This window comes from Artibeus jamaicensis, unplaced genomic scaffold (assembly GCF_021234435.1).
Source record: "Artibeus jamaicensis isolate MK-2021 breed Jamaican fruit bat unplaced genomic scaffold, CSHL_Jam_final contig_3176, whole genome shotgun sequence".
NCBI lineage: Eukaryota > Metazoa > Chordata > Mammalia > Chiroptera > Phyllostomidae > Artibeus > Artibeus jamaicensis.
This window is the reverse complement of record NW_026521740.1, coordinates 7,333,535-7,358,921: the sequence shown is the minus strand read 5'-3', so window position 1 is coordinate 7,358,921 and position 25,387 is coordinate 7,333,535. Positions and strand designations below refer to the sequence as shown.

The window sequence follows — 25,387 nt, the reverse complement described above, 5'->3', positions numbered from 1 at the left end:
GAGGACCAGGGATCTAGTAACCACTGGCTGAGAGACTGCAAAGACCAGTGTGCACAGAGCAATCCTGTTCTTCAGGCTGATGATTTTGCCTCAAGCCATGAAACAAAGGGTACTGACCAGGGAGCATGTGGAGCTAAGGGCTCTTGAAGTTGGTCAGGAGTGAGTGATGAACAAGACCTGAGACCACAGGACCAGCTGATGCCCACCTCCCCTTTCTTGGGACAGATTGTTAGGACCACTGTGGGTATCTCTGCTTGGTGGGGATCCATTTGGGGGCAACCCACAGGACCTCTCTACCCCAGTGCCATTGACAATAGTCACCGATGTGCTCTCTTCTCTGTTGTAAATGATTGATTTCATTTGCTTCTGATGATTACATTTAAGTCATTTGGGGAAAAAAAGAGAGAGAGAGAGAGAAAGAGAGAGAGAGAGAGACAACTACCAATGGTGGTTTTGATAAAGTCCTGGAGTTGAGGTGAGTTCCTCCAGGAGCAAAGCAGCTCAGCGTTTTAACTTTATTTGCCTAACCTTGGTACAGAGCAAGGTATAAGTTCTCTCAGCTCCCACCAAATGTCTAGACTGGCTGAGGCCTGCTCTGCTGCTGCCATTGCAGATCCTGGCCCTCTGGGGGAACCGTAGCTGTTGTGTAACCGCTAGCAGCCCTCATCTGGGTCACTGACAAGCTCCAGGAAAATTCTTTTCAGTAGCACCACTCTGGTGTCCTGGCCTGGTCTCGTGTGCTCTAAGAGACGGGGTTCAATCTGCCTTCTCCTCTCCACCCCTCCCCACCCTCAGTGGGAGTAGCTAAGGAATTTTGGACGATATGGAACTTTCAGGGCTCAGCACAGTATGACTGGAAAGAGCATAGGTTTTGAAATCAGACTGACCCTTACTAGCTGTATAAATCATTACTTAAATTTTCTGGATGTGTGACTTCATCAGCCAAATGGAAGTTATAATAGGATCCATTTCTAGATCTTTCTGGGGCTTCTGAGACCAACTGTTTACAGCATTTAGCACAGAACCTGACACATAGTAGGCTTTCAATAATGTCACATTCTTATGTCACAGTTTCTCTGTACCCTCAGCAGAACCTGGAGAGTGAGAGAAGAGAGAGAACAAAAGATGGGCTATTAGGACTCTACCCAACCACCTGAGGGCAGCTCAGAATGGACCCAGAGCTCACATCCTGAGCCATCAGAGAGAGGAGTGGCTTCCTGCAGGAGCTCCAGATTGGCCCAATGGGAGCCTAAATCCAGTGGGGATAGACTAGAGCCAGGCCAGCTGAGGAAGCACAGGGACCAGCATTAGTCAGTGGCCTGTCACAATCACTAACATTCCCATCAAGGAGAGTGACTAAAGCCCCAGGACAGCACTGTGTACCCTCCTATCTAATGGAGCAATTGGCCTTCTGATAGAATCAACATTTGTACTTGGACATCCTTATAGCTCCTTGAAAATGATCACTCAAGGAGCACCCCTGTTTGGATAAAATTACAGCTTTTTATTCCTTTAGGTTGGATATTAAAACAAGAAATTATAAACCAGCAAACATCCAAGTAGTGACAGATCACACCAGCAAATCAATAAGAAAGTATACGGGAGGACCCAAGGTTCTTTGGAGATGGGCATAAATCTCCTCATTATCTCCTCAGGAAGCCACCCCACTGGACACCCCACAGTCTCAGGACAGTGGCTGCCTATTGCAAACAGGGAAGCTGGGGAAGGTGGGTAGCAAGGGAATAGGTTAGCAGGATGGGTAATGAGGAATTAGGAGATTCTTGAAGAACCCTAACCTCTTGCAACTCTGGACATGTGGGGGAACCCCAAAGGCAACTTGCTATGATCATGACTTTGGCGCCTGGTCCCACCATCACTTGTCTGGGGGCCTCTTGGGCCTCCTCATGGCCTCACTTCTTGGCCACTCTGTCCTGTGTCCAGGGCCTTGGTCTGGCTGCAGCAGTGGTTACAGTGCTGAACCAGGAATGTGTTTGCTTTTCAAATAATTCTTAGGACATAGCTTGAGCCTATATTTAAACCCTTTGAAATACTTAGGATAACATGAAAAGAAATCCATGGCGAGGCCTTCTGAAGTTAACATGGTCGAAAACAGCATACATACCAAACTCTCATTTCAAACCGTGGTAGCTAAGCCAAATGAAAAAACTGTTTTCAAATGTTTTGCATTAAAACTCATAAAACTGACATGTAAAAGCTGTCATAGAAATCTTGATAATGAGCTGAGGCCATTCTAGTACAGAAAGAAAGAAAAATCTTACCCTTTCAGGTGGAAAGATGGAACCTCCCAGTTTCTTGGTCCGCACGTCTGCACAGGAAGCTCCGCCCTAGGGAAGCCTTAGAAAAGTCACTGCGTGAACTTCAGGCTGAAGCCATCAGCACAGAGTGGAATGAGCCTGCTCCGAGAGAAGACGTGTGGCCCCAGAGGCCGGCATTCCGCCCAGGTCTCCATCACAGATGCTCAGCTGCAAATCTCCAGCATGGAGTTGCGGATAGAGGAGGAGGGTGGCGGTTTGAGGGAGGGAGTTTGAAATCCTTCAAGAGTCAGCTTAGACGTCATGTCTCTTGAGGGGCCTTGGTTGGCCCCTCAAACTGAATGTACCTCCTCTGGGTTCCCACGGCACTGTTTATCCCTACGGAAATATCACACCCTGTGCTTCCTTTTTAGAGTAAAGCAGTTTTTTAAAAGAGTAAAAATCTAAGATGAACACCCATGGACAAACACGTACACACACACAGAACTAAGGGCCATATGATTTAAACGGCCAGGCTGGCTGGCGAAGGTGGGGGAAGAGACCTTGGAGAGGGAGAGAGATTTGCCAGCCTAGCTGGGCGACCGCCTGGCCTGGACCCACTTCCTCTCATGACAACGTCCCTGGCCTGGACTGGGGCCTGTGCTCTGTGAATGTATGTTTCTTGAGGGTTTTCTCATTTGTAAAAAATATTTTTGAGGGCCTATATAACCTGAATCTGCCAATGAACACTGCAGGAAGGGTTCTGAGATTGAAAAGCAGTGAAAAATAGTAATGACTGAAGTCAGTACAAATTTTGCACTGAAAAAGGCAAAGTGATTATGACATTGACCTCGTACTTCACCTTGCCGAAGGACGGCACCGAGATGAAAGTGGAGTTGGAGGAACACGGAATCCTCTGCGCCAACATTCCTGGAGCGGAGATGGTGGAGAACAGCCCAGCAGCTGCGGCTGAGGGATGATCTGAGATGGAATCAGACATGGTAGTAAATTCAGATGCTTATTTTATAAGTAAACATTTTTCATACTTCTGTTTTCCGTAACTGATTTATCTGCCAGTTGTGATAATGTGGTGACCCAGTAAACAAGTGACATTTTCAACCCGCTCGAATGTACCTCAGCTCGTTGTTAATTTTTTACAAAAGTAGAAATTTCTAGTTAGATCTCTATAAACTGCCTGACACTTCTATGGATTGCAAAGCAGCACATTGTAGGTCAGAACCCAGGAATATCGTGATCGCTTGTGCGGGTGTGCATCGTCCCTCTGGGTGGCAGGCCCCTCAAGGGCCACTGCTTTTGCCAGGACCCTTGCACAGTGCCTGGCACACAGTAGGCCTTGGAACAAACCTGGTGAGTGGAAGAGAAACTCCAGTACCCTACAGGCAAGTGCCTTCTCCCGCAGATCGGCGCCAATTGAGATTTTTGTTGGCAGTGTTTTATAGATATCCTGGCTTGATGCTATTTTCCGTGAAGGTGTCCCTTAGTGAGTGAGGGAGCCCTGCACCCAGTTAAAAAGAATTATACTTCCTAGCCTCTCTTTCCATTGGGGAGGCTTGAAACTCAGCTTCAACCAGTGAGACGTAAGGAGAAATCTGCTGGAAATTTCTGGACAAGCTTTGCTTTCCAAATACACATATCGTCTCTCTCCTGGTACTTCCAGCTCTACCTGCCAGGAATAGAGATTCAAGATTGCAGCGCCAGTTATCCGAGATCTCATCCTTACCTCCCTAACCTTTACCTCCCTTACCACCAATGTTAGCACTGCAAATAAGGAAAATTAAGCCTCCTGGCTTGCTGAAGTCATTGTTTAACCAAGTTTTCTGTTACTTGGGGTTGAATATGCACCTTAACTGACCCAGGAGAGGGTGATGGTGAAGGAAGTCCCAGGCAGGGAGGAGCATAACCAATCAAAACACAGAGAAAGATTAGACAGAGAAGAACTGGGCCGGAAGAGGTAGATGGCTGGCAGGGTGCGTTTGAAGGAAGATGGGCATTTTATGTATGTCTGCAGCTCATTTGCATAAGTCCCTGGGCAGATGGGTGTCTCAGGGAGAAGGAGGTCACTGGTAGTTTAATTGACCGGGCAGTTCTACTCCTCGGAGTGAATGAACACTTTGTTCCTGGGCTTATCAGGCTATCGCCAATGGATTTAATTTGCCTGAATCCTTACCCAGGCATGATCACTGCTAGGGACATCCAGCATAGCCAGTTTTCTAATACAGTCTAATTCCAAACATATTACTATCACTCTGAATGTAACAATATGCTCTTAGTTTTTCTTCCACACAGCCCTGGCTGGGCTCCATCAGTCTTCCAGGAACTGAGGCCCAGTTGGGCAGTGGAAAACCCGGGGCTTGGAGACACACCCACTTGCCTAACCCAGCCCCATAGCTAGGCAGCTCAAGACTCCACCAAGCCACTTAAGCATTCAGCTGAAGATCCTCATCTGTCAAATGACAACAGGAACCCTGACTTCACTGGCTGGTCAGCAAAGAACCATGTGTCTCATGCATTCTCTGCCTCTCCTAACACTCTTTTCTCCCCTTGCTGCTCATACTAAATTTACTGTGAAACTTTCTTGTTCTTTTCAATCTGACATCAAATCAGGAATGACTGCTTTGAAACCCTTCCATACAGTCTCTGGTTGTGCCAGAACCGGAGACTGACTTCTCACACATCAGTGACTGAGTTTGGCACCCTTTCCCTGTGCTCCCTGGGTCCCCCCATCACTAGTCATCTAGCCCAGATCTAATGATTGCTATCGGTCAGCATCCCCTGTTCTGAGAGGTTCTTGAACTTAGGAGACTTGTATTTGTCATCTCTCTCCAGCCTCTAAACTGCTCTTGGCCCATAACAAATACCCAAAGATTTGTTGAATAAATGAGTGAACGTATGAATGAACTCCTTGAGTGATATACACATCCAGGTAGCACAGAGAGGGGCTAGTAAGGAGCTTTGTGCAGGCAAACGCTTCGATAACACTGTTTGGAATGAAAGCCCTCTGGTCCTCATGTCCCAGTTTTGGGAGCTCTCTCTAATTGAAATCAATTTATCATCACTTCTTTCTCTTTGTGTTTTGCAGTCAGGGCAGCACAGTAGCTCCCTAGGGTTATTCCACCCTGTGACTGTAATAGCTCTTATCACCCACAACCCTTCTCCCAGGCCGACTCAAGGCAGGGAAACTGGGACCCTTCTCATCAAAATAGCACAGGCTCGTTGTCTTAAAGAAAAAGTTGTCTTGGCTCATGAGGTTGAGCACAGCATGTTGATATTGAAGACATTATAATGGAAGCTTGCAATTTCACTTCTTAAAAATGATGACAGCCACCACAATGGACACTGACAAGCACCACTATTCTAAACACTTTCCATCATCAACTCGTCTCAATGACCTTATGAGGTAAGACAATTATCTCCATTTTACAGATGAGGAAACTGAGAGACAAAGAGGTGAAGAAACTTGCCTATAGTTGTTGTTAACTGGTGAAGCTGGGATTTGAATCAAGGTACTCTGATCTAGAACTGGAATTCTTAACCACTGAGCATACTAAAGTTTATCAGTATTTTGGTCAAAGAATCTGGTGACACTGAACTGATCCAAGGAAGTCTCAGTTTTGACTTACTGAATGAAACTCCTCAAAGGATCATTTCACACACACACCACTTCCCCATCTCCTAACTGGATCTCCAAGGTAGTACCAAAGCAAAGTTCCACACAGAACTAGTCTTTTTATAGCCCAGTCAATATTTTTCTATTTTATTTAGAAGAACATGTAATCTGGTTCCCGCCCTCCCTTCTTTGCACATTTCTTGCAACGCATCTCGCTTGCAGACAGAACAAACCCCGCCAGTCACGAACATGGTGCTGTGTGCACAGTTGGGCCAGAAATGAAAACAACTACTCCATAGTAACAATCCGTCATTCTGTCCATCTGCTGCCCTAGAGGGATCTTAAAATAGTTTCAATTCACCTTTAAAATCTGCTCCTCTATGAAGGGCTTGTAACACTTGGCGGCCCTGGAAGCCTGCCTAAGAAATAGGACTACTATTCCGACTACTGGTGTCCAGCTGTAGGCCTCTTTGGAAGGAAACAAGCCAACCATTCACGGGGCTGTTGTGAAACTTTCCTGCCCCACCAGTCCTCAGAGCCAAGGAGGACAATACCTGCAGGAGTGGCTTTCTGGATTTTGTTCTTCTTAATGGGAAGTTTGATTTCTTTTTATTGTTTTAATGGGTTCTCTTTTTCCTGTTTAATCTACTTCTGCTCCAACTCCCCAACACTATAAACTTCTCCTTTTTGTTTTTTCTTTCTTCAACTCTAAATTGGGGTATTGGGCATGAGTGGGAGTTTATAATCTAGAAATTCGAAGTCAGTTACAAGGGTGGCCATTTATAATTGGTCACCCAAGCCAGGGCACTTCTGAGAATGAGAGAAGTGCTATTCACAATTAGGGTAGAAGCAAGAGGAGGAGACTGGGACCTTCTCTGGCAGGCCCAGGCACATGGTCACCACCGGTTCAGCTCTGGCTCCAATGCATAGCACCAAAAGGGCATTCAAATGCTTACACGCAGCAGCTGGAGGTAACAGCATCACCCCTTCTTGGCTTTTGGCTGTAGTGTCTCATTGCATTCTAGGTCTTGAACAGAGCATGGTCAATGGGGATTAAAACAGCAGAAATTTCTCTTTTTCGCTCACAGCATCTTTAATCCATGTAGAATTTACCTGTACACGTTAATTTTTACAAATCATTGGAATGCCCTTACCGCAATGTAAAGGAGAAATATTAAAGTGATTTTAAAGAATAGCATGCATTTAAATGTGGAAATGCTGAGGCACAGCTGTACTAAAAGACAGGGTGAAGGGGAGCTTGCAGATCCTCGCCACCGCACCAGGGGTGCAGCATCTCTCGCGTGCAGCCCGCCGCAGCTGTGCTGAGCTGGCGACTCAGACTCCAGCAGAGGTGGAGACACTGGTATTGTGCTTTTTCAAAAGGTGAACAACTCTTGGTAGGTTTCCAAACCAAATAATGTACAGTCTTATGTGGACTTAAGTGGTAGCAGCATTCTGGGAAAACTCGGCGTACATTAAAACCACGCAAAGAAAATTACTTTGTGATGATATGTAGTGCAGAGCTAGCGTTTAAGATCACAGGATTATAAACATATTTTCACCTACATCTGATGGCACAGTTGGAGGTCATGTGGGGCTTTGGACAACTCTTTGCTATGTAGGATTTGTCTGCATATCGTAAAACGTCTGGTGTCTCAACCGATGAACATTCGTGGTGAGCCCTAATTATGGTGACAATGAAAAGTGTCCTCACAGATACTCAAATCACCCCCATAGCAGTTCTGCAACCCTGTGGCCTCACCACAGAGGACAGACTGGCCTGGGGCAGGCACCCTGGGTCGTTTTCTCTGCACTGGTGCCAGGAGCACCCTTTGTGCCTCACTCTGCAAGCTATAGGGCTGCTCTCATTTCTTTGGGGGCCAGGTGTGAATGGGTGGAGAAAAAGCACAGAAGGCACTGGTGGATTGCTTAAAATAAGTGCTCTCGCTAAATCTTGACAGTCAACGGTTCACCCTCTCTCTGCACATGTGGTGACTATTTCCCCCCTGACTATGTACATGCAAGAGACTGCGGTACTTTGGGCAGACGCAAGGCTAGCCGACATTTCTTTCCTACCCTCAGGGAGGTCGAAGTCTAAAACAGTCTTAGTTGGAGAAAAGTACCCAATGAAGATGGGTCTGAGGTCCTCAGTCTGGGGTACCAGGAATGTATTTCAATGGAGCCGGTCATTTCTTGAAACTGCACACAAGTCTGCATGTGTGTGTATGTGTGTGCCTGGTGTGTGTGTTGGGGGGTTGAGTTTTTTTTCTAGCTAGGGAGTGTATAGAGTTAGTTAGTCACATTCTCAAAGTACTCCAGGATGTGATGAAAGTTACAGATTATGTATCCACAGGGCAGGCCTGAGAAGTAGATGGTACCCTCTTTAACTGGTCTTCACAAGCTGCCTCTGCTCTAAATCTCTCCCTTACTCAGAGAGTTCTCTCACTGAAATTCTACCAGTAGAGATTCATTGCTAATGAATAGATGGTTAGCATGGGTCTCTCTGGGTATTGTCTTTCCAGCAACATTCAGACAATGTTTACTGAACTTCTGCTGAATGCCAGGCACTGGACTGAGGACCAGGGACCCAGCAGTGAACAGAACGGTGCTCTCAGTCCTGGAGGGGACGTGGAGGGGAAAGGGTTGCTAGGATGGGGGAAATACAGGATCTCACGGGAACACTGTGGGGCCACCTAATGTATTCCAGGGCAGCAGGGTCGTCCAAATCATCCTGGGCCAACAGCCCCCGCTGAGCTGACGTGGATGTGTGCATCAGCTGACTGTCCCGCATCAACAGAAATGTCCTGGTCAATGAGGACACTGCCTTGGGCCAGGGACTTGGCAGGGCCAGGTGGTGGGACAGCCTCCTCCAGCATGGGCCCCAGCTGTCTCACAGTTCCTCTTTGGTGAGCCTCTGGGTAAACAGGCCAGGCCTTGTAGGATGGCCCTGATAACATGACCTGAGTTCGGGTGCATATTTAAAATTCCAACATCTATGGGCTTTCGCTCTTTGTTGCAAGAGTGTTTGGAAATTAGACTGTGGACTGGCTGGGATTGGAGAATGAGGGGGAGGTGGTTTATAACCCGGAAACTATGTGCTGACTATAACCATGTTGAAAAGCAGTGTGGTTTCTCCGGGATTCATTCTGGAGCTAGTACATTGCAGTTTCCCCCTGGAACAGGGCCTTTGCTGAAAAAGAAAACATACCTTGGCCATGAAAACGCAAAATCACTCTCCCTTTGCAGCTCCAAACATTTCTCTATGCTGAGGGTTAACTTGTCCCAAGGCCATCCTGTCTCTGGAAGCCCCAAAGTAGCAAAATAGATTTTTTATGCCTTCCCCTCCTTTAGTAAAAAGGAACAGGAGTAATTGCCAATTCAGTAGGCTCCTTGCTCTTTTGTGCATTTTAAAGGCATTTGCTGTTTGGGATTTGGAAGAAAATCATGAGAAATGAGAATCTCTTGCTGCCTTGGCTGGAAGCAGGCTCATTGTTTGCAGAGAGAGCTGGTTTCCATGGTTTTGGACTATGGACAGCTGTAGTTTTTGTCAAGAGTAGTTTCTACTTGCAGTTGGATCTAATAAATAGCCAAGGTAGTCAGTCTTCCAACTGAAAAAGGTCTTGAAGTTATTTGAAAACATCCTAGTATGTTAGCATTCACAATCAACTGTCCATGTTTTTTAGTTATTAAAAATCATGCATTTCTCTCTGGCTAGGCCCTGTTTGGCCTGAATATCTGCTTTACAAAAAGCAGCCAGTCATGTTTCAGGATCAGGGTCCTAGTCTTAAAAGTAAACACAGTCCTTCCCTCTGAACTACAGGAGACTTGGGGGATGGTCTGGGAGAGGAGAGAGGGTCAAAAAGCTGCTGTATCTGAGGTCTGAGCCATAGCCATGGGAGTGGCCTGTAAAGGCCATTATGGCCGTAGGGAGCCCTTGTGGCTTCTTCGACCCCAAGGTACTAAAGGCGGTGCCTGAGCAGGGCCCGTCCTCACAGGAACCACCTGGCCCCTTGCCAGCCAACCATGTGGAAACTGCTTATTTTTACTTCTGTCACTAAAACAGGACAAAGGAAACACTTTTGCTTCTTCTTCTCATGACATGTAAAGAAGAACAAATGTGCTAAAAAGAAAAAAAATTTGTTTGGTTTTTTGGGGACACTGGCCTGGAATGAAAGAGGATCAGGTAATGCATTTAGCGATTTCCATGGTGAGTAGCAGTAGCAAAACAGTAGTTTATAAGTGTTCCCCATATCTTGAACAGCAGGCTCAGTTTAGCGGATTGGACCCAACACCTAGGTCTCACTGCCATGTAGAAAAGACATGATGTCCTGCCCTGGTTAATGTGGCTCAGTGGACTGCGTGCGGGCCTGCTAACCAAAGGGTCGCCGGTTTGATTCCCAGTCTAGGGCACATACCTGTGTTGCGGGCCAGGTCCCTCAGTAGGGTGCACACAAGAGGCAACCACACATTGATGTTTCTTTCCATCTTGTTCTCCCTCCCTTCCGCTCTCTCTAAAAATAAAAACATAAATAAATTAATTTTTAAAAAGAATACGTGATGTTCTTACAGCCCTTTGGCAAAAGCTTGCACACTGCACAGGGATGGACTATGTGGCTACTACCATTAAAGCTGCTAATATAGTCGTGTATTTTTTATAGGGTATAATTGACCATTTCTCTGTTTCCTGAATGAATGGCAGGAAGACATTCATTCTGGGTCATTTTTATTTTGTTGTCTTCCTTGTCATTTGATCCTTGTCATTTGATTTTTCTTCTGTTTAGATCTCGCCTACCTAACTGTTACCTAACAGAGACCACTGGATCACTGAGTTTGCCTGTGTATTCTCTTTCCCTACTAAGAATGGGTTTCCGAGTCTCACACAGGAAAACAACTGGGCCTATGTTTCAAATGACATTTCAGTCCAACACAGCCAGAGATAACCTTTTCCACATCCCTTCCTCTTCTTTAACCATCTTGATTGCTGAGGGTTAGGGATAGTTTGAAGATGACTTAAAAATAAATTTACTGCCAAATGTATAAAATGCAGAATGGGATCCTTTGGATGCATTAGCTAAAATTAGATTAATGGTGATTTAGAGTAGAGCTTGGGAAGTTAAGGAAAAAATGATACTTTAATCTGGATGTAAGCATTGCAACATCTCATTTTTTGAATACGGTGTCCATCCCCTTGGCAAGAACAGGATTTCTCTCCTCTGAATTTTGAATTTTCTTACTCTCAACTGAGTAAAGACTTGTCTAAGGTGCCATTATTTTTTGTTCCTTGGTGATTAACTGAAACTAATAATAATAATCATCATTTCCTCTCAAGTAACAGAGCACCTAACCTGTTAGAGCTGGGCAGGTATGGCCAGGAAGTTTGCCTCGTACTAGGCAGAAGGAGAAATGCAAAAGTATGTCCTCGAGGGTGAACGCCCAGAGACCCGAGGCCCGAGTCCAACCTTGCTTTCCCCCAGCCTTTGTAGCTTAGTTGACAAATGGGAACCAACATCAGGAACCTTCCTCTGAATTCAGTTCAGTCCTGTAACAAGATACCAAGTCACTTTCTTAACTGCACTTTCAGGTCATCAATACTATTTTTTAAAGATTTTATTTATTTATCTTGAGAGGGGAAGGGAAGGAGAGAGGGAGAGAAATATCAATGTATGGTTGCCTCTCATGCATCCCCTGCTGGGAACTGGCCTGCAACCCAGGCATGTGCCCTGACTGGGAATCGAACTGCAATCCTTTAGTTCCCAGGCTCGCGCTCAATCCTCTGAGCTACACCAGCCAGGGCCAATACTATTTTTTTTTTAAATCACTGAACATTCTGAGGTAGCACTTTAGAATGAGTATTTTTTAACATGGCTTCCAAAAGAAAATTGTCATTTATCACAAATCTCAATAAAATGTTTCTCTCTCTGTGGTCTACTGCTTAATATGTGTCAGAAAGGCGTGCTGATGGCAGAAGGACCCAGGACAGGGGAGGGGAGTGGAGGAGAGAAGGGAAAAGGTGAGAAGAGAGGAGAAACAGTGAGTTTCTGCATATGGGACTGCTCATTAAAAAGCACCTTCTGAAACACGCTTTGAGATGAAAATTGGTTTTAGTGAACTCCCTTATTCTAATAGTGTCTTCTATACTTGAGGATGTTAAGTTCAAAGAGATAATGATACATGGGATTTAGAATCAGAAGACCTGGATTTGAATCCCAACTCTGCTTCTCTCGAAGTAATTGGGACTCACCTTTTTAGCCTGGATGTGCACATGTGTAAAATGAATAACGTCTTCCCCCCAGAATTACTGTGAAGACTCAACGAGACAGTACACATTGAAAAATGCTAGTTTTTATCATGTCTAGATTTGGAACTCTTAAGAGTTTCATTGCTTTAAAAAAACTTACCAGTATCTAACACAAATCACTTCCATAGAACAAGAACAGAAATTTTTTAATGCATGATCAACTGCACAGAGACTGTCTTGTTTAATACCTTGAAATGAATAAGCAAAGATGAAGTAATAGTTTGAAAATCTGTACTATGAATCATATTTCTGTAGGATGTGAAAAAAATTAACATTTAATTACTACACATTTAGTGGATGTCTCCTAATGTTAGGCACCAAGTACCCCTGGGAAGGGCACTGAGGAAATGTGACCTGCAAGAGTTCATGGGGTAGTTGGGGAAACCAGACAAGAACTATTATGAGACAAGCTATTCTGAGACCAGTGGAGCCGAGTAGGTGCTATTGAAATGAATAGCTAGAATGCTTCTTTTCTCAGTCATTTGGGATCAGTGGGAGTTTATTATTTGTAATCCTTGAACTCTTCATACTGAAGAAGGGCAAAGGCGTCTGGGTAATTGAGATCCTCAAGTCCAACAGCACATAGCTGAATACACACTAGTCAGGAAACTGAAGAATCTCTTTTGAACTTTAATTTGAATGTGTTTAGTTCCTAAAATCTCAACAAATAGTGCTTCCTTGTAGCTGAAGGTCTGCCATGGATGCTCCTTCTCTTATTTTCCATGCACCCTTTAGTCAAGTGCTATTGAGGGTTGACACAGCGTGGAGGGAAGGGCAGGAGAAACAGTGTCCCGGAGGGTCTTAAGCCTGGGCATTGTCTCCTGTTTAATTGAGAGCCGAAAGGACAGTGAGAGTGTCCCTCTCCAGAAGTGTAGGCAGATGTGAGGATGTGCAGGAAATGTGACTAGCACAGCACTGCCTTAAGCAAGGAGGGAAAAACACACAGTGCCCAGCATGCTGTAAGCCCCCTCAGCACTGGAAACTGGTGTCCCTGCTCAGAGCACCAGCCAGTCTGGTCTGGATGCTGTATTTATGTACATCCATAGACAGCGGGCACCCACCCTTATCAACTACACTTCGCCTACCTAGGAACAATAGGAAACTTGCATCATCTCACAAAACATTTCCAAGCATAGGGTCATTGACTCATGCTCCAAGATGATTTCATAAATGTCAGAACAAATTGTTTTTTCTTATATTGACTTAAAAATCCAAATACTGTAATTTCCATGGAAGTGTCATATCAAGTTAAGTCAGAGTAGCCTTCCTGTACAGTATCATCTTCCTTATATGGTGACAGTGATCGGTAATGTGTAGATTTATTGAGTCCTGGACCCCAATTCCTCCTTAACTAATGGGGATGTGGGCAACCTGGTGTCTGTAGAGCTAATGTTCATCCTTTAAAATTTCTTAGCGACCAGCTTTGATAGATACAGCTCAAGAAAATACTTAGGTTTTCACTTAGATTCTTGCTTGAGGATGTCTACTTAATGTTATTTAAATTATAAAAGTTATGTACATTCGCATATAGATATATACACATACGTACATAAAATATACATGTATGTATGCATATGCACATATAATGTATATATATAGCCAATAGGTATACATAGACATATAAGAGTGTACACACACACACACATGCACACATAAAGTGCTTTGCCATTGAGTGACTGATGTGACTGTTAGTCAAAGTAGAAAGTTATATAACCCTAGGTCATTTTTCAGGTTGAAAATTAGACTTCATGAGTCCTGGTGGTGTTAAGATTTATTTCAGATTACTTGGATCAGGGGTGCCAGTCTGCACACCAGCTCCCTGGCAGTTACATTATTGGGATGTTGACCTCTTTCCAGGAATTGCTCAAAAAGTACACAAAAAAGCAGAGTGAGCTGACCTTAAAAAATTAGATGAAAGAGCCCTGGCTGGTGTAGCTCAGTGGATTGAGCGCGGGCCTGCGAACCAGACAATCGCGGTTCGAATCCCAGTCAGGGCACATACAGGGGTTGCAGGCTGGTTCACTGCAGGCCAGTTCCCAGCAGGGGAGGCACAAAAGGCAACCACACATTGATGTTTCTCTCCCTCTCTCCTTCCCTTCCCATCTAAAGATAAAAAAAAATGGATGAAAGAAATAGTCGTTTTCAACTTAAGTACACTGCTGCTTAACTATTAAGAAAATCTACATTTCCAGTTGCAAAATGCTCGGTGACCTTCAGAAGTATGCTTCTCCCTTCTCCCCCAACTAGACAGTAAAACTCCATTTGCTGAAGTTGGAATGCACAAGTATTTTATTTACTTGTCATGTGACCAGAGTCATTGCTTGGGCTTGTTCTGTGGTATAACACAGAAAGGTTTTTCTAAAAAAAATTTCTGGCCTCTGTAGAAGCTCTGCTATTAACTTATTGATTTTTTGTGAAACAGAAATTCACTTCTACATCCCCCCTGCCTTCCCTGCAGACATAAATCGGATGAAGCAGCTGACTTTTGGAACAAAGAAGATCAGCTGAAATTCTAGATGATTTGTAGTTAGTCCCAGTTTCAGTTAACCTTTTCCATTGCAGAATAGTTTAGGTTATCATCTTAGTAGCTAAACACACAGTATTTATCTTTAGTTTAACAAAGATTCTAATAAAGTCACTTCCTGACAATTAGGTGGGTTCCCTAGTTTACCAAACTATTGTATAATACTGTTGAAAGACAACTCTCAGCTCATTCGTGGGTGTTTTATACTTCAAGTGCTTGAAGAGCTCTACATACACTTTTACCCACTTTTCACTCATTCACTCATTCATGCATGCATTCATTCATTCACTCATTCATGCATTCACTCATTCATGCAGTGTGTCAGATTTTACCGCTGGAGCTTTTATGATACACGTCACTTATAAGTCCTGCCGTTTCTAAAATGCTGTAGGTTGAAGGTTAGTCATTCTTTTCACAATTAGTGAGTTTACCATTCTTTCCTTTGTACTTCCCCAAGCTCCAGCTGACTTTCTTTGAAGGGAAGTAGTCAAGGCCCCACTTGGCTTTTCACACCTCCCACTCTCCTTCATCCATACCACAAGTTCTCCAAGGTTAGGACTACTTAGAGGACCTTTTGCTGGCAGTGACACAGACATGTGGGTGGGGGAAACTCTGATTCGAAGAAATTATCAAACTTTGTTGTTGGTGCTGAATTTACCAAGAGGGGTTGACAAGAGAAGAGGGACATGCCCAAGAAGAGAGAAAGGAGAAAACCAAGAACAACTTCGAAGTAAAAGGAGAGAAGCACTTTAGCCCCACTGCCCTGGAGGGGCCCCTTGGGGCTGAAGGAAACGCAGCCTCTTTTCCAGCCCATTTGTTCAGGGCCTGCCCATGAGACCCCAGCCACAGGTTCATACTAGGCATTGGGACCTCGCCTGCATCTTGGGTTGGCTGTTCACATCTAGCTTCCTTCTTTGGGCAAATACAATTTATGTCTGCTAAATAAAAACATGTTGCATTTTCTTTCCATGGTTTGGAATGTTACCAAAACCGGGGAAAAAATCCCATAAATCTCTGCTCATCCAGATCTTTCTTGTTCTGAAGAGAAGCCCAGCATGAGTTCCCCGTCCGTGGCACGATCTCCTCCAGCTCCTCCAGCCCACATCGACTTCGCCCTTTGAGCCCCTACAGATGTGAGACCTGGACCAGGAAATCTTGCATTGATCAGCCTCCCCTACAAAGGGTGTGTGGAGCCAGGAAATCCCAGGACTTGGGGTGGGGGGTGGGGCCAGCTCTGCTCCCTCACAGCTTGGTCAGGTTGTGCTATGTTTATTTTCTCATCTGCAATCACTGAAAACACAGGCTAAATATGTTTCAGTTGACTCCTTGCTAAGACTTCAAATTCATGCATTACTTTCTCATTCTTTTCGGTTTCAAGTCACAAGAACAAAAATTGTTTCATATTTTGTTTCCTCTTCGTATGGCATCAGAGAGCTGGGCGTTTAGTGTTTCATCTACTCATTTATTTAAAGAGCACTCACTGAACCTTTGCTGTACACCAGGTGCTACATTGGATGTGGTATGACTGCTAATTGGGATACATACGCTGCTTTTCTTCAGAGCCATCCATCAGTGATTCTTGCACTCTAGTCGGCATCAGTCTATCCCAGAGGCTTGTTCAAACACAGCTCACTGTACTGCCCATGCAGACTTTCTTACTGATAGGTCTGCAGCCCCTGCCTTCCCCTCCCTCCCCACCCCATCCATCCAGTTTGCATTTATGTTTCTAACAGGTTGCCAGGTGATGCCGATGCCATAGGTGGGGCAGCCGCATCTTGAGAACTGGTTTATTCTCATAGCAGTTAGTGACAGTGCTGTTTTCTCCAGATGCTATTACCTTAACAGCTAGACTCCCCTTAAGAAAGAATCCACCTTTGTTTGAAAAAAAAATGCCTTGATGAACCTGCTTGGATGGGGTGAGACCCTTTGGATGTCAGCCAGCACCGAGATATGAGGACGAGGACGGGGAAGTCACTCCTCAGGAGACAATGTGAGGAATTTGTGGGGTTTGCTTCTGAAGGGGAGGGGGGAGAAGGCAGGAGAAAAAGGAGCAGGTGGGGTAGGGAGCCAGAAGTTCCTCTCTGAGCTTTCGGGCTGTGTGCTGGAAAACCTGTCTTTGTTCCCCTTCTACCCTCTGCAACACAGAGAAGCAGGGAGCCCAGGAGAAGAGGTCACGAGGGGACAGAGCTCTCTGGAAAGCACGAGAAGCCGGCAGAGGGTCTGCAGGCTTCGAGGGTGCAGAACTGGGGTCTGCAGCCACGCTGGATCCCTGTTGCTTCGGGTTTCAAGGGGCGAGAGACCCTTGGGGGCATCCGATTACTCCACGGCCAAAAGCCAAGTTTTCCATGAGGTCTTGAATACCTAGACAAGCATTTATTTTATTTCGTGCGTTTTTATTTTAAACTTTCAGCCATTAAAGAAAGAATAAAGTTGGAGTTCCATCAATATTACTGTAATCACAGTGATGCCATATTGTATGCGTGCTATGAACGTTTTTCAGAATTTAGTGTTCTTTGATCTTTACCACAGTCTTGTCTAAGAGAAGGGCCTGGTATTAGTTTTATCTTCCTATTGGGAAACTGAGGCACAAGGGGACATGAACAATAAAGGTGCAGTTCAGAGCGAAGTTCTCCTGACAGCTGGTCCAGGGGCCTTTCTATCCCCAAGGTCACCTGGCGGGGGGGAGGGCCCTTGTTCTCCGTGTTCTGTTTTCCTCTTTAGTGATGGAGCTCCAGAGTTCAGTTCCGACTCTGAGCAAACCAGCCTTTAGAACAGCATTTCAGAACGTCCCAGTGAGGAGGTTAAGTCCGTTTGTCCTTCACATTTGACTCTCACATCCAGAGCGTTAGCTTTTTCCTTTCAAGTCTGCATGTCATTTGTCTGCAGGAGGGAGGGAGGGAGGAGGGAGATCACACTTAACTCTCCTTACATTTTACAGCCACATGTTACCCTCTGATATAAATCTTGTAGCTAAAAAGGCCTACAGAATCTAAGAAGCAGTTCATGGCCAAATCCTCTATTTTTTGGCAGCCCTTGCTCCATCTGTCTTTATGGTCGACAAACACATCAATTTCATTCTAAATCAAAATGATGGGTTTCATAGCAGCTGTTGGGGGCTTCCAGTGCTGGCCCAGGAATTCGGGGTGGGCAGGACCCCGAGGCCTCCCCCATGCTAGCCGTCTCTTCAGGAAACAGCTTCAGTCAGGTGAGGTCAGGTTTAAATGAGACTTTCTAATGGGGAAGGAGACGAGATTCCACAAAACCCAGGCTGAGGGGCACTTGTGGCCCAGAAGAGGGGTAGTTTCGTGTTGGGGGCGGGGCTCTTCCTTTCTGCCCGGACCCCAACACTCACACACACAGACAAAGGAGGGCCAACAGGCTTCGTCCAAGGATGACGGCAGCTGCCGTTCATTCAGCCCTGCTGTGCCCTGCTCATTTCCTTCTCACGACTGTCCTTGGGCAACCATCCCTGGGAACTCAAAGCAACACCTGCTCGAGTCAGTTAGTAGGAGGTAGAGTCGGTGTTCGAACTTGTGCTATGATGGAGCCCATATTCTACAGCAGTCCATCCACTGCTTCCAAAGCCTGCCCGTGAGAAAATAAAATTCAGTGACTTTTTCCGAAAATATAAATGCATGTCATTTTCATCTAATGATTGTGTTCTCAGTGTTTTGGGGTTAAACTGTCCGCTCTTTTCTCAGAATCATGGCGATGGGAGATAGTTCCCTGACACCCCTGCTTCCTTCCTCATTTTCTTCTCCTCTGCCTCCTTCTTCTGGTTTTCACCGAAGCAAGGAGAAAAAAAGCACTCCCTGACAATTCTATTTTGGTTCCATGTTTCCATTAAAGTTTTTTCCTTGGTTCATAAATTCCAAAGGTCTGGGAGCTCTGCTTTAAATGAAGTAACTCATCCTAGCTGGGGACCAGCACGGCTCCTGGAGTCCGGGCTGCAGCCATGGCCCAGAAAACGTGCTGAAAAGGTGATTGAGGATTCACTGACACAGCATATTTGGTTCAAGTTTGATGCTAAACGTTAACTAGGACTCCTAGGGACATCTCAGTGAAAGGTCATTTCTCCTTTGGGCTGAAGCCTCTTATCTCTTTAAGATCTCCATTTCCTTCCTGGATTCTCCATGTAGCTGCTTTTCTGAATCGCTAGAATGGGCAAGTCAGTTAATATTCTCTGAAACTATTTTTATTCTATTTTATGCACAATATTTTTCTTTATGTGATGAAGCCTGACTCTAGATTTCTTCTATTTCAAGTGTTCTAAGGATTTGTACCAACAGGATGGGGCCGTGGTCAATTCGACAGTGCCGTCAGCCTGGAATGAAGCCCTGAAAGTCCCGGACAGGCTGAGAAGTCTGCAGCTTGATCAGCGCCCTCCCCCTTGCTGGCTTCACATACCAGTGTGTTAATCAGCCGTGGGGCAGAGCTGCAGGTGACTCTTCTCTTCTTTTGAACGTCATGATCCACAGACTCGGGCCAGCTGCGAACGGTCAGCTCCCTGAGCCTCGGAGCTATGTCTTCAAACGCAGCTCCAGCTCCGTGGGCGCCCTCCCACCTTCAGGCCTCTCCCCAGAGGGTCTGGGCTCGAAGTCTCTGAGCTCGAAGTCCTTTAATTTCCTTCATGGACGTAGTAAATCATTCCACACACCTCGGGGCAGAGGAAAAGCCTGCTTTACTAGAGCTACCTGCTTGGTTCTTTCAGAGTAAGATTCCCATACTGAATGATTTTTCTCTATTCATTTTTCCTTTTTATGTTTTTTAAAGGTTTAAGTAAAATACTCATGAAGCACCTCTTAAATTAACTACGTGACAATAAGAAACACGGGTAAAACACTTCTCTTTTCACCCTGAGAAGCTTAAAAGAATTTTGTAATTGAGAAATGGAGTTTCCCATTTCTGAAGGAAATGACCATACGCGATGGACACCTAAAAATACGACAAATCAGAGACTGGATTTGAATGAATGGAGGCATTGAGGACACGGAGCCAGCAGGTGGAGAGGTGCTGACCTGACCTGGAACGCGCTATTCAAGGGGCAGCTTGGGCCTGCTCCTGCTCCAGGGCTCCCCCTGGCTAACGCGGAGGGCAGACGCCAGGAGCCTCCACTGCGTCCGTTGTGTCCACAGCGCCAGTGCAGCGTGCAAGGGCATCCCAGTGGAGCACGCCAATGAGAAGGAAAACAAAGGCTAAGGTGAAAAGGTGTGCCTTGGGACAGAGAAAACGACTTCTGAAAAGAGGCAGAACTAGGCTGCACTAAGGGAAACGGAACGTTTGCCACTGTGGAGTAAGTTTAGCGGGGGCACAGTCCCTGGAGGCTCTGAAGGGGATGACCCGCTCACGGTTTATACCATCCACCTCGGGGAGGAGACGTGATAGTTGGCTGTTTCGTGTAATTTACGTTGGTGGAACTTGAGAATTGGCCTGAAATTTTCACTTTTGGTTTTGTTATTTGAATGATCTTGCCCCGAAGACACGGCTCCAAGCTCTGTGAGCAGGAGCCCTAGTAATTCAGACAGTGAAATAGCTCTAGTTTTGCTAAACTGTTTAGGTCAGTTCTATCCATACCTCTGCAATTCACCATCAATATCCAGGACGCGATCCTTGGAGCTTCTATTCTTCCTCCGAAGGGAGCTGATCTCAGATGCTGAGCACTGGTGTGGCTCAGCCACACTGCGGATCTGGCTTGGACATCAGGGGTTTGAATTCATGCATTTGCAAGTTACGGTGTAACATGTGTTGTGAACCTTTATGTCACTTGAGACTAGTTGAAAGTAAAATATTAAATATGCAGCAGCTATGAGTCTACCCTTGTTTATGAGGAAGTGCTTTGAAAACTTGAATACCACAACTCTTGGTCACAGACCACTTTGAGAATCTGGTACAAATGTGGAATGCTTCCCACACAGAAGGCATACTAATAAGATTTTTGCATTTAAATTCAAGAAAGTCACAGATCCTTTGATGTGTCATAGATCTCCTGACCTAAAGGGACCTGTAAATATAAAATGTGATTATTTAAGAGTATTCTTTTTACATTTATGTGCACATCAGGATGTAGAATTGTATATTTAACACCATCTCAGTGGCACACCATGTATAGAAAAAGCTGGGAGGTGTAAATATTTACATTTACTAAAATGTAAATGTTTGGGTGATGAGATTGCAACAGATTTTTATTTTCTGGATTGGGTTATATTGTTCCCATTTGAAAAGATTTCACCAGTTTATTTTCACAAAAGTGGCTGCTTCTTTTGATTGATTATGGAAATACTGGGCAGAACTTTAAAAAGCAAATCTCAGAGGACACTTTAGTGGACCCTACTTAGGGCAGCAGTTTCATTCACGATATTCACCAGTCTCTGGGATCATGACGTTCATACCATGAGAACCTTCCTCCTGGCTTTCTAATTGGCTCAGGAGTGGGGGCCTGACTCAGTTAAACCAGTGAGTGTCTTTCCCCAAGATTTTTCTGCACTGTAGCCAGGAGCCAGTTCCCCTGTGGTGACAGAAGCTGTGAGTGAGGTCTGGGGGTGGGGGTGGGGGTGGGGGGCGTGTGTCACACTTCCTGCTGATCTGTACTCAGAGAGACACCAGACAATTTCTGGTTCCCATTGTCCTTGAGCCCAGCTGCACCCTAGTCCTTCCTGCATCTTCCTATTTCAGTTCTTCCTTTGATTTTATACCTTTCACCCTTCCAACAAATTTCCTTTTTGTCTGAACAAGTTAGAGCTGGGTTTCTGACACGTGAAACTAACAAGTCCACACAATTACAAAAGTATATTTCTAAGTACTCAAGGATAAAACTTGACCCCAGTTGTGAAACAAATGAAATCAATATTTCTTGACACAGGAAGTGGCTGGCTCTATGCAGGACAGAGGGAATTTAAAAAGTAGAGACAGATCAGGATTATTGGTTCAGATCTTTAGATTGTTCTGTCATTTAGGAGGCAGAACTTGTCTTCTTGGCTCTATGTAGAAACAGGCAATAATGGAATTATTCAAACCCTGATTATGACCATGCAAATTATAAGTCTCTTCTCTCATTTACCAATGTGATGTTTGGGATAGTAAAGTTACAAACGAATGAAAGATAAATACATTTTCCAACTCAATGAGCTAGAAAATAATCTCTGCAATTGTTTGGCAATCTGAAAGTATCTGAACTCTGCTAGAAAGAAAAATTTCAGCAAACTGGTAGCGATGGTTTCCATGAATAATCACCTTACATGTGATAGCCAATTCCATTTCAACAAGTGTTTAAGTATAATGAAAGTTGTTAGAAATTCTAGGACATGGCTCAATTATTCTAGAAAGATTTGACATAGTGAAATTTTAGAACAACCTTCTTAATTAAAACATAACTCATGCAAGTGAGAAGCTCTAACTTCAAATCCAGTCCTATTTGTATCCCTACTGAAAGTGCGGAAAATTATATTTTCCACTGGCAAACGTGTGCTTTTATTAAGTATGGAAATCGCCCGCCCTGGTTGGTGTGGTAAGCAGGTCACAGTGGAGACAGTGCTGTCTTTGGGAGCTGGTTAGACTGGCACAGCCGAAGAGAAGGGTTTTGAGCCTACATCCACATTGACTGTAAGATAATGAGACTAATTTAAATTTTTTAAAAAAATCAACATATGGACTTCTGCCAAGATGGAGGCATAGCTGGAGATGCCGTGCTTCCTCACACAACCAAATTTAGAGACAACTAAATAATAGCAACAGAAAACACAGCCAGAACACAGAAAATTGAACTTTTCGGAAGTCTGATAACAACAAATTCTTCAGCCTGACCGGTAAGAGGGGCAAAATCAGCAGCTGGAGGAGCGGGGTTGCACAGGAGGACTTGGTCAGACGGACTCAGGCATGCGGAACCCAGGCGCAGGGTTGGACCCAGTGAGCAACCCAGTGAGTGACCTCGGGGAAACAGCGAGGGAGCAGGGCTGCGGGTTGACTGTGGTCACGCATTTGTGTGTGGATAGACAAGTGAGGGAGTGGGCGATTGGACGAGAGCCAGCAGCCCCAGCGGTGAGCAGCTGCACAGGGTGCCGCCATTTCCCTGCTCCGACCCCGCCTCCACATACAACGTCATAATCCAGTGACCTAAGTGGCCCTGCCCCGGTGAATAATCTAAGGCTCTGCTCTTCACCAAGCTGCGTGAAACGGCAGAGGGGGCCGCCATTTCCCCGCTCTGACCCCGCCTCCACATAGAGTCACAACCCAGTGACCTGGGAGTCCAAGGCTCCACTCCTCAGACTTAACGGGTGCAAACAGACCAAAAATGGCTCAAGAAGATCTCAAAGCCCCAGAGCCTATAAATCTAAGTGATGAAGAAATAGCAAAACTCTCAGATGCACAGTTTAAAACACTGGTGATCAGGATCCCCACAGAACTGGTTGATTATAGCCACAAATTAGACAAACATATGAAGACGAAACTACTTGAAATGAATGGAATTTCACAGGAAACCAATAGCGATGAAAAGGAAACTGGGACTCAAATCAATGGAGTGGACCAGAAGAAAGCAAATAATGGCCAAACGGAAAAGAGTCAAGAAGCAAGAATTCAAAAAAATGAGGATAGGCTTAGGAACCTCCAGGACATCTTTAAACGCTCCAACATCCGAATTATAGGGGTACCAGAAGGGGAAGAGGAACAGCCATGAGTGGAAAACTTATTTGAACAAATAATAAAGGAGAACTTCCCCAATCTGGCAAAGGAAATTGACTTCCAGGAAATCCAGGAAGCTCGGAGAGTTCCCAAGAAGTTGGGTCCAAGATGGAACACACCAAGGCACATCATCATTACATTAGCAAAGATTAAAATGAAGGAGAGGATCCTGGAAGCAGCAAGAGATAAGGGGACAGTCACCTACCAAGGACTTCCCATCAGACTGTCAGCAGATTTCTCAAAAGAGACCTTACAGGCAAGAAGGGGCTGGAAAGAAGTATTCCAAGTCATGAAATCCAAAGACCTAAAACCAAGATTGCTCTATCCAGCAAAGCTTTCATTTAGAATGGAAGGGCAGATAAAGTGCTTCTCAGATAAGATCAAATTCAAGGAGTTCATCATCACCAAGCCCTTATTATATGAAATGTTAAAGGGACTTATCTAAGAAAAAGAAGTTAAAGAAACATGAACAGTGAAAGGACAACATACTCACAGTTATTAACAACCACACCTAAAACAAAAGCAAACTAAAAGGACAGCTAGATCAGGAGTGGAAACATAGAAATGAAGATCTCAAGGAGGGTTAGCAACAGGGGAGTGGGAGGAGGAGAAGGGGGGAGAAGGTATAGAAAATAAGTAGCATAGACAGTAGATAGAAAATAGATGGGGGGGCAAGAATAGTATGGGAAATATAGAATCTAAAGAACTTGAGACACATGGTCATAAACTAAGGGGGGTGATGGTGGGGATGGGGGGTAGGGTGGAGGGGAATGAAGGGGGAATAGAACAACTGTAACAGCATAATCAATAAAAAAATAAATTAAAAAATAAATAAATCAACATATGGTAACCTATGTACTCTAATTCAAGTAAAAGCTATGCTTATGTGTCTTGGAGGTGGAGAGATGTTATCACAGCAGTTTAGATTGAGACTTTGTCCTTTGAGCTCATACATATTCCTGATGTCCTTAGATGGTTCCAGATTGGGGATTTGATGTTCCGGTTATGAAATCAGCACTTTCAAACTAGTGAGCACCTCAGCATGTATTTTTATTGTGGGTTTTGATATGAATTGCTAAATTTCTTTACAGAAATCTACCCGTTTCATTCCTACGAGCAGAGTGGGAGTTAGTGTTTCACTGGACTCTCTGATCCTCTGGGACGTTAACACACTTAAACGTGTCTGTCGCTAAGGACCAATGGTGGTGTCACATTGCTTCCATTCAGATTTCTTTGATGATGAATGAGGATGAACATTTTTTCCCTGTGTCTTACTTAGCTTTGGGCAGAGCTAGGCTCTGAGAACGAACATGTCCTTTGCATACTCCTTACTCCTTTTGTTGACTAGGTAAGTTCTTTACAGAGCAATTTGCATCTTTTACCTGCCATTTCCGCCAGAAATATTTCCCCCGTGTGTTCACTTTTTAAATGTGATTTGTTTTGTTTTGAATCTCAGAAACTCTTAACGCTTTTTTTGTGTGTGTGTGAGATTTCTCTCATTGTGTTTCTGTTTAAAGTTCTCCCCTCTCCCCAAACCAGATTTTTCTATGGCTTGTGTCCATTTGCACAATATAACACAAATCCTGTCAAGTCATTGGAGTGTGGAGGCATATTTAGGGTAATAAAGTAAAACCATTTCCATTTTGAATAGCATCTCTTATGCTATTTTTAAAGAGATGAAAAGAGGGTATAATAGAAGGGTAAGATATCCATAGTCCCCGAGATCCCAGAATGTTGGTTACATCTGAGTCTGTGCAGAGGTGAAGCCAGCAGAGACTTGCCTGCCCACCGCCCCCACCCCCCCAGTGTTTCTGGGTTTCAGGTTCATGTTCTGGCCACAGTCAGGAAAATAGCCAGAGGCCTGGATTTGCTAACAACAGCTTCAGTGTGAGTTACAACTGAAACACAAATCTCTCCTATCTTGCCTGACCATCACAGAAGAAGTTTTCTGGAAATCCAGGATGAAATGAAGAGGAGTCTTTTGGGGAAGGGAGGGCTGGGAAGGGGAG

The 25,387-nt window shown here is 44.8% G+C and overlaps 1 long non-coding RNA gene across 1 annotated transcript; it reads right to left on the bottom strand.

Annotated features, from left to right (window-relative positions):
- Positions 1-405: 405 nt before the first annotated feature.
- Positions 406-19,277, bottom strand: LOC128627106 (uncharacterized). Its single transcript, XR_008391230.1, has 4 exons — positions 19,110-19,277; positions 10,296-10,391; positions 2,280-3,233; positions 406-1,094 (listed from the first exon to the last, which is right to left on the bottom strand). It is a non-coding gene; the product is annotated as an uncharacterized LOC128627106 (long non-coding RNA).
- Between the last annotated feature and the right edge of the window lie 6,110 nt (positions 19,278-25,387).